This window comes from Centruroides sculpturatus, unplaced genomic scaffold, assembly GCF_000671375.1.
Source record: "Centruroides sculpturatus isolate CEXI.00-Female unplaced genomic scaffold, Cexi_2.0 scaffold179, whole genome shotgun sequence".
In the NCBI taxonomy this organism is placed as follows: Eukaryota; Metazoa; Arthropoda; class Arachnida; order Scorpiones; family Buthidae; genus Centruroides; species Centruroides sculpturatus.
The window spans coordinates 134,848-148,905 of record NW_019384425.1 but is presented as its reverse complement, the minus strand read 5'-3'; the positions used below and the strand labels follow the sequence as shown (position 1 = coordinate 148,905).

The 14,058-nt window shown below is 29.6% G+C and overlaps 1 protein-coding gene across 5 annotated transcripts in view; it reads left to right on the top strand.

The window, feature by feature from the left end:
- Positions 1–1,562: 1,562 nt before the first annotated feature.
- Positions 1,563–14,058, top strand: part of LOC111619534 (UDP-N-acetylhexosamine pyrophosphorylase-like) — a 57,233-nt gene continuing 44,737 nt past the window's right edge. For 4 of the 5 annotated variants that reach the window (XR_002755773.1, XR_002755772.1, XM_023361272.1 and 1 more), the window contains exon 1: positions 1,563–1,689. The gene's annotated coding sequence lies outside the window, so the exon portion shown is untranslated. Of the gene's footprint in view, positions 1,721–14,058 lie in introns of all 5 variants that reach the window. The other variant, XM_023361265.1, reaches the window with a different exon arrangement.

The window sequence follows — 14,058 nt, the reverse complement described above, 5'->3', positions numbered from 1 at the left end:
AAAAAAATTTGTTCGATATTTTCACGATAAAATGGCTCTGTAAATGCATAAAAATGCATTTACAGAGTGAAATTAGTGTGTGGAATAAGAATGTCTTTGACAATTTAGCTGGCAAAAGACACGAAAAATCGTCGATTCTTTCGTATTTGAAGCAATTTGGAAATCGAAGCGGAATAGAATTTAACATTAGTAAATAATATAAAATAAATATTGAAAATCATAACGAGTTACGGCTAATAGATATATTATATGTAAATAAATAGATGTTATATGTTTTTATCAAAGCAAGAATTGGCATTTAGAGAGCAAAAGGAAACCTATTGAAACAATAACAGAGGTAATTATATTGAACTTGTTTATTTATTAAGTACGTCAGATAAATAATCTATTAAAAATACATTTAAAGAAAGAATTAACTGATTGTCCCTGGAAGTCGGCTTCTTATAGAAACACAGCTTCCCTATCATCAAATGTCACGGCACGCCCCTGCCCTGTACATTGTAGTTTTTCTGTTAACAATAGAATTAAATTGATTGCCGGTCATCTATCTAAATAAATGACCGGTATTCAGTGGAAAATATTTGAATATTGCTCTTTTCTTAATTCCTAAAGGAGATCTAAAATTTCATTTAGTTACTCATTTTTATTACAGAAAACTTTTTTACTGGCGACAAAATAAAAATAAAAATATTTCTATTAATCGAAAATTATTCTAACGGATCGTGATTGTTTGGTCGAGTACCGAGTTACCGTTCTATTTGATTAACGCGATAGCATCGAGAAATTAATTAACTGCGTTAAAGAAGGACAAAGACGGACGGACGAAAGTGGGAATTTATAGGTCTACAATTTTTTCAAATTACTGCTCGATAAGTATCCTCCAGTAACCGAGGGGATGAAACCACCGAACACCTGTAGTCAGACGGCCGAGCGGTCAAGGTGACAGCCTATACCGCTCTGGAGGACCCGGGATCGAATCCGAACGGGTAGAAAAATCCCCAGGAATTTTTCCGTCCGGATAAGTCGGGCCCCGTCCCTCACCATCCAGCCGTCCATTGTGGGCCTGGCCAAACCCATAATGGGCTTGTTAAAAAGTCCCTTCTTTCTATCGGACTCACCGGTATGGTGGCATTCTAATAGGAAAATTACATAATACGAGATTACGACGAGCATAAAATACGATTTAAGTGGTTTTCGAGGGTGTGAAGTTTAAAGATTTGATCCATTTTTCGCGAAATTTGATTGTTTGGCACCACCGTTTCCTGTTCGGCAGTGAATGAAACAGTTTGTTAGTGTTAACATTAGAAAAAAAAATACATTTTATTTTATAAGATATCTTACTTTCAATTGGTGTCTCCCTTTTATTAAATTATTAATTATTAAATAATATTTAAGACAATTTTCTAATGAATAAACTATGAATTTATTTTATGTTTTTTTTAAAATATTTTTTAAAAATATAATCGTGAAAAAATTTTATAGTTAAACCCAAAAAATATTTTTAATGATCGTAAAATTTAAATACTGAAAATATTTAAAAATAAATTAATCGATTTAGGGAAATTTATCGATTCGAATAGGGAAATTTGAGGTAATTGACGTATTTCAATTGGGCAACGTGGCCGACCTTTAATGAATGTGCAGCATAAACATAGTAGTAGTGTTTAAGGGGAAGAACTGGAGAAAAGTGTAAGTGTGGAGCAAAAAATGACAGTTTTAGGTATTGCTGTCTTCACTATATACATTTTGGTTTTTAATATTAATATATTTTCTGCATAAAAAAAGAATTAAACTTTATGACAAGTATAATGTGTTAAACTTTAACATTATAATTTAATATATGATTAAAAAAATAAAATTAGCATCCTGATGCACTTATGATCTTTATCAAAACTTATAAAAAATTTTTTTTAAATAATAAAATATAAATAATTAATAATTTACTTTATAAATTAGAAATAAACTAATAAAATTTTTAAATTTGCAGATTTATTTATAAAAATTGCAAATTTTGTTCATATGATATGATTTATGACATTTTAAAAAATAAGTAATTGATGAAATACAAAGAAAAGAAAATTTATATAGATTCAAAGCAATTACAATAATATATGCATTAAAATTCAGACATTTTAGATAATATCAAGGAAAGTTCTAAAACGAATTGGGTTTTCAGATAATTAAACAGATAAAAATAAAAGTAACTCGTAAACTTTTCAGTAAATTACTTTTATTAAAAAAACTATTTCATAATAAACTTATTCATATCAATTATGAGGGGCTCATAGTTAGAGTAATAGCTACAATTTAACAGATGCAAACTTTAATCTGTTAATTAATTATACAGTATCTGTTAAATCTCTACTGGATAGCACATGTTTTTGGATGGCAAACACTGGATAGCAAAAATTATAGTTTTATTTGAGTCTGAATTTGTTCTATAATTTTAAGGTTTGCAGACTTTTTTTTTTTACATATCTTTGAAATGGTTAAAATTTTAAGCAGCAATTATAATACAAATACTCCCTTTCAAATGAAAATGGTTCTTTTATAGTAGTTGTGTTTGTGAATAAGTTTAGCACTATTCAAGAATGATAGTTGGTGATATATAAATATGAAGTTTAAAAATGAATTCAGGAAAATGAGTACAGTAGCCTTTGGAAATTTTTTAAAACTGAAAAGTGGGATTTAAGATTTACTAAATAATACTTAGTCAACTAAAGTTTCACAAAGTGGTTCTACTCCCAAGACTTTTAATACCACAAATATGAAAAGCCATCTAATAAATCATCATACAGAAGCACATCAAGTAGTAGTTAGTATGGTGATCATTCTGTACAAATAAGTTCCAACAGCTACATGCTTAGTAGGACATCAAATTCAGCACTTGTTAAATTTTTTCAATGAAAATAGCCTATTCTGCTGATCATTCACTCTTAAGAAATATCAAATAAATTATCAAAATGCATTATAAAGAAATATCAAAATGCAGTATAGAAATGGTTTCAACAGAAATTTAATCTTATTCAGTATTGAATATAGTCTGCCAATCTTGCCAATATTGGTATTATATATAGGCAAAATCATTGCTAATTATAGAAGTGGCCAATGAGTGATCAATATATTGGCTTGGCTGATTATCAGTACATCTTTATTTTAAATTCTTTCTTCTCTATGGGAACTAAGACAATCTTATTTTCCTATACTCATCAAGGGTTTGGCCAAGCCTATAATTGGGGCACCCAGATGGTGAGGGACAGGGTGTAATAGTTTCAACATAACCAGGACAAACTGCCCAAAAAATTCCTGGGCTCACCCAGATTTAATCCTGGGTATCCCAGAACACAGTAGACTAATGACTTCATCAGTAGTGCATTCAGGATTTAATCTTTGGGCTAAGTTGAATGGATAAAAACATTTTTAATGCAAATTCAATAAAATTCCCAGTTTATGTGACTGTTAATTTATTAGTAGTATAGAAATAGAAGACACAACACAATATAAATAAAAGAATGAATTTTAATTAAAAAAAAGAATTTTGGAAAATTTCTAGTTTGTTTCCTTTTTCCTCCCTCTGGATGTGCCACTGCACTTTACATTTTTTTCCGCATGAAGACTCAACACATACATAATTTATATAATTTGATGCAAAACTTCTGTTTGTTGTGTTGATTTAAAACTTGTTGCATGAACAAAATAAACAGATGCAAAATAAATTTGTGTATGTTTATTTTGCATCTGTTTATTTGATCATATTTAATCTAAATTAAATATCTTGTTTTGTAAATATTTAATTTTTTATGGAATAAAAAAATACTTTTTCTGTTTTAGAACTGTTACATTCTTTGATCTTATTATTTAAAATGTCTGAATTTTAATACATATTGCATTATTAATTCTATGTCTAATGCAATATGCATAGAATTAAAAATTCTATAACATGTTACAGTTATTGTGAAACAATAGAAATTTGTGTATGATAGATGATGCAATAAATATTTATTTCATTAGGAAACATTTGTGTAGTTTATTAACAGTACATACATATACACATAAAATGCATTAACAGTTACAGTAAAATCTACTTATTGTAATCACTTAAGATTTGTCTATGCTGATAACAATAAGTGGGAAAGTAAAGAAAGACTACAATTAATAAAATTTGGTTTTATTGACTATAACATTAAAAGGATATGTTTAAAACATAAAATATGTCTAACATAAAGATTTATTACTTGTAATTATTATTATTAATTACCTTTAAATCTGTGTATAATTGAAATAAGAAATTTCAGCAATTTAAACTACTGCATTGTAAACTAGTAATGATTAAAATAATTAACATTTTGACATTTAAAGCACTTGAAGGCACAGGAACAGGCACCTGCAACCAACAAATATTTGCTACTGTAACAAATTAAGACTGAAGATGATTGTACATTATCAGTCCCATGTTGAGGCTAAAATATAAAAATACAACTTAAAAATGCTTTTTTTTTTAAATTAAGAATAATGATAACAATTATCAATAAAATAATATAATGCAAATCCTGGAATATTTGTATTATAGTTATTGTGATAACTTTTTACATTAAAAGTTTGTTTCTGGAAGTTTAAATTTTAGTAACAAAAGACAAATGTTTTTGACTTTAACCAAGGTCTGCCTCAGGTCAATGATATTCCAAAATTAGAATGTACAGAACACAAATTTTTTAATATATTTTTCTAAATAAATAAACAAAAACATAACATTGTAAAACAACAAAAAATTAATCTGTGGTAAATATACAATTAATCCCAGATATAAATATAAGAAATAAAATAATACAAAATAATAAATTATAATAATAATTAATTTATGTTGACAATTCTTGGTTTTTCATAAAAGCATTACTGTGCATATGAGATGCTTTTTCCTTCTTTAAAATCAATACCATTGCCAGTCAGGTCAACCAAGTATTCTTGGGCTCTGATTTGATCAGTTTGAAATGATTGCTTAATTAAAGTGGCATTCTGGAGATTGGCTTGCACATCTGTTTCAGTGGTGTAAATGGACAGGGTGGAGTATGCCTTTTATTCGAAATGTTGTAACAATGTTCCTGCAACCTTTTGTGTATTGAGTGCTTAGTGGACCCAATGTATACCATATTTCTTTGGAATCTGTTGTTCCTCGCAGGAACACTACACCTCTGATAACTTTTTGTCTATTGGGTAACTTTCTTTTTCTTTATATAGATCCAGAATAGATCCTGGAACAAATCTTATGATAGATTATTTTTAATTCCTATAATGAAACAAACAATATATAAAAATAAACTGCAAGAATTTAAACAACACAAAAATGTATAAAATTGAAAAAGTAATAGCCTAATAAAAATATTAAAATATAAGGAATAATTAAACTCCTATTAGTTACAAAAATATATGGGGAGTAAGTTGCCCCTAATGCCCCATTTAGATCCCACTCTGTAAACAATTAATTAATTATAATATACATTATAGTAATTTTAATGAAAATTTCTCATTGAATAAAATGGTATGGAATACAATACTTGAACTTATTTTTTGATTTATTTTTTTTGTCAGTTTGACAAATGTTTGTTTTTTATTGTATCATATATCTTTAATCAAGTACAAGATATAATAATGATACAAAGTTATAAAATTGCAGATTAATATTGATTACAATGCAATTGTTTCAATAGTTCCAAAGAAAAATCAAAGCACTTGTTAAATTAAATGTGGGTTAATCATTGTCATAAGTAACTTATTTATTACAATGCAATATAATTATTATTGATTTATTCTAAATATTTCATTTACTAAATAATAAATTAATGTGTAATAAATGAATAAAAGAATGTATGTAAATGCAACTGGTATATTGTGGAGTTTTGAAACGTACCTAAATTGATTTTAAAAGATAATTGCATTAACAAAATATCAACAATAGGATTATTTTAATTTTACATGTTATAGCTTCTTTTTTCTGTGACATAAAGAAAATTATTATTGTGGTGATTATAAAGCTATAGCATTGTCTTTTAGATTTAAAAAAAATTTTTTTTTTTTGAAAATACTATTAACTTTTAGAAAAATTATATTTGTTTCAAAAATATTTGCTAAGAAATTTTAAGAAAATATTTATGTTGAAAGTTAGATTTCTTAAATTATTTTTAGCTTACGTTTGCATATTTTTTTTAAAGAAATTCATGTTTTAGCATTTTTAGATTTTAAGTTAATATTTAAATTTAATTATATATATTATATAAGCCTTTATAATGTTTCCTTTTCAATTTATTTTCTTAGTGTAAAAATTAATGACAAATTTTTTTTAATATTAAATTTAAAAGACTTTTAACAATTAGAAATATAAATAAAATATTCATTTCTGTTTAATATTTTATAACTAAAAAATACTTGTTTTTAGTTAAACTGTTTTGATTTCAAAAAAGAAGGTTGCATTTATTTATTACTGATTTTAAGTTAAGATTTTATAAAGAATGTTAACTTTGCTATGTTATATTAATAATATAGTAATGGTATTTTTCTTAAAAAGAGATTATAATTTATAATGCTTATTTTGAAGTTACATTTAAGAAGCAAGTTTATGTAGAAAAATCTCTATAAAATAAACAAATTCTAAAAATGAATCATGCTGATTTATTTATGTATGTTGTAATTACTCATTTAAAGGTGAATAACTTATTCTCTGATAGCTTGTAATATTTTATTACCAATTTATTGTTCGTCTATAATACAATAACATACTTTTTCTCTTATGAACATTTTTATTTGTCACAAGTATTATCCATTAATTACATAATTTTTGAGCCAATTTTAATCTTCCTCCTTTCTTGTTGTGAACAATAATGTACTTTAAGAAAATCCCTTTCCCTTTAATTAAGTGTATAAAAGTTTATGGACCTTCTGACATTGAAGAAATGACTTAAAAAGCTTTGCAAGTATTTTCTAATTGATAGTTTACTCACATGATTAGTAAGCAGGTTTATATGAACAAATCTGTAGAAGAACACAAAAAAGCTACAAAAAATTTCTCACCCCAAAAAGAATTTTTAACTTTAAATCTTCATAATTAACTAAAATAACCAAATTAAAAATATTATTAAAAGCATATTGTATATTTTCAAAATATATATTATGCTTTTAATAATATACTTTAATTCTGTATGTTTTTTAATTATTGATATATACAGTAATGCTACTTATAATTATATAATACATTTATTTTTTAAAGGAAAATAAACTATTTTTTATAATAAAAATTTTATGTAATCAAAAAAATTTAGTCAGAAATTTTAATGAAATGATTCTATTTATATAAGCTTTAGTCACATAGGGAGAAAAATACTTGTTTTATAGTTATAGTTAGACATTAAATGAAAAATTATATATAATTTCTCTAAATTTTATTTTAAAGTAATTTATGTATATTGAAGTTTCTTGTAATCAGAGAGGATAGAAATTTTACTAAGAACAAAATAAAGCAAGAAATTTTTTTTTTCAAATGTTATAAATTAACTTAGTTTTATGTACAGGTAACCCCCGTATAACACGGTAGTTACGTTCCAAAAAATTGCCATGTTATGCGAATCCGTGTTATACGAAACAAAGAACTAATACGAAAAGGAGGGTTAGGTTCCAAAAATTAAAAATCATGCTAGTATATTTTCATAATTAAGATAAGTATCTTCATTAAAATTTTTTAAAGTGATACATATTAATATAAATTAAACAATGTTTTCTTCGTCATCACTAAAAACACTATTAATTAACCGAGAGCGTTTTCTTTTTGGCAAGTTATCCTTATCCTCTGAGCATTTTTCTGCATTATCTTCAGATCCATGCTTTACCTTTTGCAAAATGTATGTAATTTTAGATTGCTTGCTTCTAGTTAAAAGGTCTTTATAAATTTCCTTATATGGTGCTAAGCACTTATGAAGAATAAAGCAAGTATGGAATAAGGGAAAAACATTCGGCAACATCAGAAGCAGAAGCGTCGCGATCTGGCAACATTGAAACAAGTTTCGAGAAGGACCACGTGTATCGACAGAAGGCGAGAAGAGAAAATTTACATACTTAAGTACTAATAGTTCACGAAAATAATAATTTTCGTGAACTATTATTACTTAAGTATGTAAAAATTTATTACATTTCCTGTTGTACGAGGGTTTTACCCAATTCTCGAACCGTGTCAGTAAATCTGTGCTATAAAAGTACTGTGTTATACGGGGGATGGTACCAATTCTCAAACCGTGTTAGAGTGAATCCGTGCTATAGAAGTGCCATGTTATACGGGGGTTACCTGTAGTTTGTATTATACAGTAGACTCCACTTAATGTGATCATGGATAATATCATTAATTGTTTTAGTTTTATCAAAATTAACATGTTCAAAAACATATAAATATAAGAACTATTATAACAACATTAGTAACAAAAATTAATAAATGTTTGATTTGTGCTTTAATTGTTTTAATGTGATCTTTTAATGTCAGTCAATAAAACCAGAATATTCACTAATAGTAGTACTTCATTTATTTATTTTGCTGTTAGTTGATATGGGGTCACAATCTTTCCTGTGAAAAAGGGTTGTGATAGACATAAACAGCATCTCTTTACCATTAACAATAGTAACTCAATACTCATAGGTGGAACTTACTCCTGTAAGTAAACAGACTCACCTACATTTTGAAGTTACAGTCGACCCCCCTATAATTACGGTCCCTATAGTTACGATTCCTATAAAACTACGAAAAAATTGCTACCGGTATCCGTAAAAAATAGTAAAAGTTCCCTATAAACACCTCAAACGTCATCGGGAAGCCGAACTACTTTCCCGCCGTCCGTAGCGCCACGCTACGGAGAGATTTCTATCGTCTGGACAGTATTATATAAATTATATATAAATTAGGTACTGTACATATAATTATATATTAATTATATATAAATTAGGTACTGTATATATAATTATATATTAACTTATTGTAACTTTGTTATAATTAAATATATAATTTCCGCCGTCTAGCGTGGCGCCACGCTACGGAGATTTTTACGCTAACTATCGTCTGTCAGTATGTAAATTAGGTACCGTAAGTCTAATACAGTACTGTAATTTTATACATTTCTTGTGAAAGAAACATTTCTTATTCAACGGCGATTAAAATTATTTATATTAATGATGTCTCCGAAGTTCTACGAAGTTTTCACAGAAAAATAAGTTGTTAGAAATCGGCCGCTCTTTGCTGAGCTGTTCCGCGACGAAAACAATGTTGAGCAATGGCAATGTCGAATGGTGACACTCGGTAAGTAATCCTACAATTTTTTGTTTATAGCGTAGTTTATACGGATTATTCCCAAAAAATATATACGTATTTTGGAAATGTTGAGTCGGATTAGTCTAGAATCGATTAATTTTATGGAAGAAAATCTTTCAAACAGCCGTAGTCCGTAAACTTGACACGTGTCGGGTTGTGATTGGAAGGATTCGTAAGAAATCGGATTCCTAGAGAATGGAACGTATCTCTATCTTATAGGGGGGTCGACTGTATTCAGATGATTAGATGAAAATGGACTGACTGAGTGATGGATGAGTGGTGGTCAAAAGTTCGGTTTGAGTATGCAATATGGAGTTTGGGGACTTCTATGAATGGTAGAGCAAGAGTTTGGGACTGTTTGATGGTGTACAATGAAAGGTTTAGAGATTGCTAGAAAAACCAAATTTGTGGACTACTTTCCAGTGTGATAACAATAGACTGTGGATTGTTTAAAGGTTTAAACAGACAAGGACTAGGAAGAAAACATAGATGAACAATGGGAAGAAGAGAACAGGCTGAACAACTTATCTAAGCTTGACTGCTATTAACTATAAGAATAATGTGTACTTCTCTCTCTCTTTCTGTCTCTCTCTGCAATGTGGTAATGTGTGTTGTAAAAATTTGTTTGTTTGATGACCTTCAATAAATAGTTTTTCTTGTTGACCTGTTGAGTGATGTCGCTTCCATCCAGATTCACGCATTAGTACAATGCCTATAATGAAGATGCATTGAAAATTAATGTAAGTGTGACCGTAGGATCGGTGTCTCTTTGACACCACGTCAGGAGACCTAAATCTGACACCACCGAGTCTCTAGGGGACTCGGAAATCGCAACGTTACGTCATGCGAGTGGTATCGGGTGAGCGATTGGATTCGGAGTAGAGGTGAGGAGAGAGACGAGGAAGTAACTTAATCGGATTCCATGGTTGCTAACAATTAACAATTTTAATGAAACTAAAGGAAATACAAAGAGAGTTAATTTCGGTCATAGTTCCCCTATTCAAGAGAGGCCCGTCGAGAGAGAGAGTTTACAAACGAATCGTGGGTTGATAAATACCTTGTCGATGGACTGTTTTTTCCACTAGTTCCGAATCTTGTCCGTTCACTGGTGTGGAGGCACGGAGGAGTGTAGAGGCTTAATCCGGCACGATTTTTTTCTCGGGTTTAATCCTGGGTCACGATTTTAATCCTGAATCACGACTTTAATTCTGGAGGACGACTTTGTTGGGCGGACTTTTTGAAGACGACTTTTGTAGAGGGACTTTGGATGACGACTGACCTCGGGGTCTTTTTTCTTTTCTCTTGTTATTCCTCTTGGGTTTTTTCCATGAGGTCAGGTGGTTGTTGTTAAGGGTCTGGTATCCAATATGGATTCTCCATCGAAAGTTCCTGGGGACACATCCCTGACTAACTGGATCCGACTCAACAAGGAACAAACTCCGTGGGAAATAATTTTTATGGCTTTTAGCCTAACTCGATAAAACGCTCAAATTTAACCGATTAAAGTTTCCAATAATTAAAATTTAAAATAACACTTTATTGTGGGTCTGTTCGGCCCTCACATAAGACTTGCCACTCCAGCCAATCACTCCGGCTAAAGGTTATCTTGACACAACTGAAGTTTAAATATTATCAACGTGAGATGTAAGGTAGTGTTCTCTTACATTGATTATCATCAGTATAGATGAGTCTGAGATTACATTGAGTATATTGCCTACCAAAATGGATTTAATACAGCTGGATAGACAAACTGATGACAGTTTGTTTCAATTGAGATGGACTGCCATTGATTTGCTTAGCCAGCTTTATTAAAGCTGCTTTACAGTCATTATGCCCATTGACTACTGAGATTCTGTTTTACATTACAATGCATTTAAACATTTTGGAAAAGATAATTATAGGTTGCTAATCTAGTTACTATAATAATGAAATCGTTTATTTATTTAAAATTTCTGTATTTGTTTATTTTTGTGTTTTAAATAAAATATATTGTTTTTTATTAGTGCATACTGTTGCTTCTGTTTAACGGTATTTTGATTTGAGAAAATAAAATGAATTTAGCAATGTAAATAACAAAAATTAATTGGATAAGCTTACATTTCTAGCTTTCCTGTATAAGCTTACATTTCTATTGATAGCATTCCTGTATTTTCTGTTGGTAGTTCCTGGAAATGCTTGCATTTGATAATTAAGGCTCATTGGGCTGCGATTTGAAAAAATTGTAGACCTATAAATTCCCACTGTCATCTGTCCATCTGTCTGTCTTTCGCTAATCTAGAGAATAGTTACATAGATGAAAGACAAGACCAGATATGTAAACCTTGGCAGGAGGGTCCAATTAACTATATATGAACTTCTGATGCAAACTGGAAGTCATGTTATTTCAATTCAAAAATTTTTCCCTGAAAGTGTCAGACAGATGACTGGTATGGCTATTGTTACAGGAAAATATGATGTACAGGTGCAAGCAATTTGAGATTGAAAGCATATATTTTAAATTAAATAAATTAAAACTATGATTAAAAATTGCAGCCTGGCATTGTGAGAGTAGCCAAGGACGTAGGTCTCAATCTACGCCACTTACGGGCACTAGTCGGTAAGACCAGTTCTCTAACTTTAATAGGAGAGCGTTATCAAAGTTGATCCAAACTGCGAAGTTCAGATGCTCGTCAGGATTCCTTGACACCAGTTAATCAATCTTATTATACGCGGATTAACACGCGTATGTGATCTGATTCGGTCACGCAATTAAAAGACATTTTTAACTAAAACGAAATAATAAATTTAATAGAACAAAAATTAAATCATACAAAAGGTGGATAAACAAAAGACAGAACCACTACAACCAATATACACATCGGTAGATAGCTATACTTATATTCTACCCTAGTCGCGATCGAGAGAGAGCTCACAAAAATCGTTATAAAACATACGACCTGTTTCAGTTGTCGTTCGTCTTCTTCTCTGTATGCAAGTTCAGTTACTTCTTCGTATGGGAGATCAATACATGCACCCATATAAATGTATATTTCCTACGTGCAGACTTATTCCGTATGTGACTCGTCTGAGGACATTGGTCATCAGGAGGGAAACATATGTGGAGTTTGTATACTTTCGGATCTGTCGTTGAACTCCCCGAATTCTGCTGAGTTCCCTGTATATCTTCGGAATATCGACCAATCATCGGCCCGTAACTCTTTCGTGAGAACGGATGAAAGGGAGGATGAATGAGGGGTAACCATTTCCCATCTGAGCTGGATTTTAACCAGATAAGGGAAAGTCAGAGGATGTTCTCTTCTGTGAAAGGAAGTAACATCTGTTATCTGGGTTTTTCCCACGTTAAAACAGTATTTTTCTCACCAAAAATGAAAGTAATATTTGATGACATTATTTTAACGTTAATAATAAAATATTAATTTAGACCCAGGGGCCTTTCGGGTCTCACAGCATTGTGGTGATGTTACAATAAATAATTTATTATACCTTACATCATAAAAGTGATAATTTACTTTTAGTTTTATTTTACAATAATTAGTAAGTTAAGAGAAAAGTTGATTTTAGTGGGGATAAAAATCAGTATTCTTTTTATTAGCCTAAAATTTAATACTTAGGGGAAAAAATATTGTTCCAAATTGATGCTTTTTACAAAAGTGGTCCTACTATTGAATGGTGAGAAGACTCTCAATGTCTTACACACATTCTTTTCCTTATAGAGCCACTCTTCACTTAACAACCTGTCTGTTTAATTAATGACCACTCATGCTTATGACTAACTCTCCAGTGTGATTAATCTTCTTTCTTAGTCAGTTTTGTTCCTACTGTATTCATCAAACAAAACTTTCACCATCAATAAGATTACATATTTCTTTTATAAATTTGCACTTTATTGTTTAAATTTGATGACTAAAATATCTGAATGTCTTACTTTTTGAATAAACTTTACTTTTTTTGGTACATCATTTTTATAATTTTTGCAGATAATATTTTTATTTTCTCTAAATGTATGAGATGCAAATTAAAACAAAATTATCTAATAGGAATTTCCTTCAGATCTTTTCTTTATCCAAAATAAATAAAAATGATTAAGCTGTTGTTTATTGACAAATTTGCTTAATGACCTAATCATAGGAATGAAACTTGTCATTCAGTGAAGAGTGGCTGCAGACTATAATTTTCAAAATTGCATAGCTATGAAATATTTTACTAAGAAGTAAAACTTTCCTTCAAATTCATATCTCTGAAAAAACAGAGAGAACGATAAGTATATGAGCTGCTTTGCAAAAAGAAAATCTTGTTTGAAACAGTTCTTTAATTGAATATAACAATTTTGTAATAAAGTTACCTTATGTTACATATTATTGAAAATTGTTTTTCAGTTTGATATGACTTTTGATTTTAATAATAATAATAATAATCAATTTTGTAATAAAGTTACCTTATGTTACATATTATTGAAAATTGTTTTTCAGTTTGATATGACTTTTGATTTTAATAATAATAATAATAATAATAATAATAATAATAACTCTCCCGTGGTCACCACCTGGTCGTGGTGGGAGAGCCCAGTAATTTTACAGATCCATAGGGCAATGCAGGCTGGAGCACAAGCTCCTGGTAGGGACACCCATGCCAGTAAGGTCTATGGGGAGAAATGAAGCTAAGAGTGACCACACACCCACATTCTGTGGAGATAATCATTATGGTAGTAACCAGATCTAAGT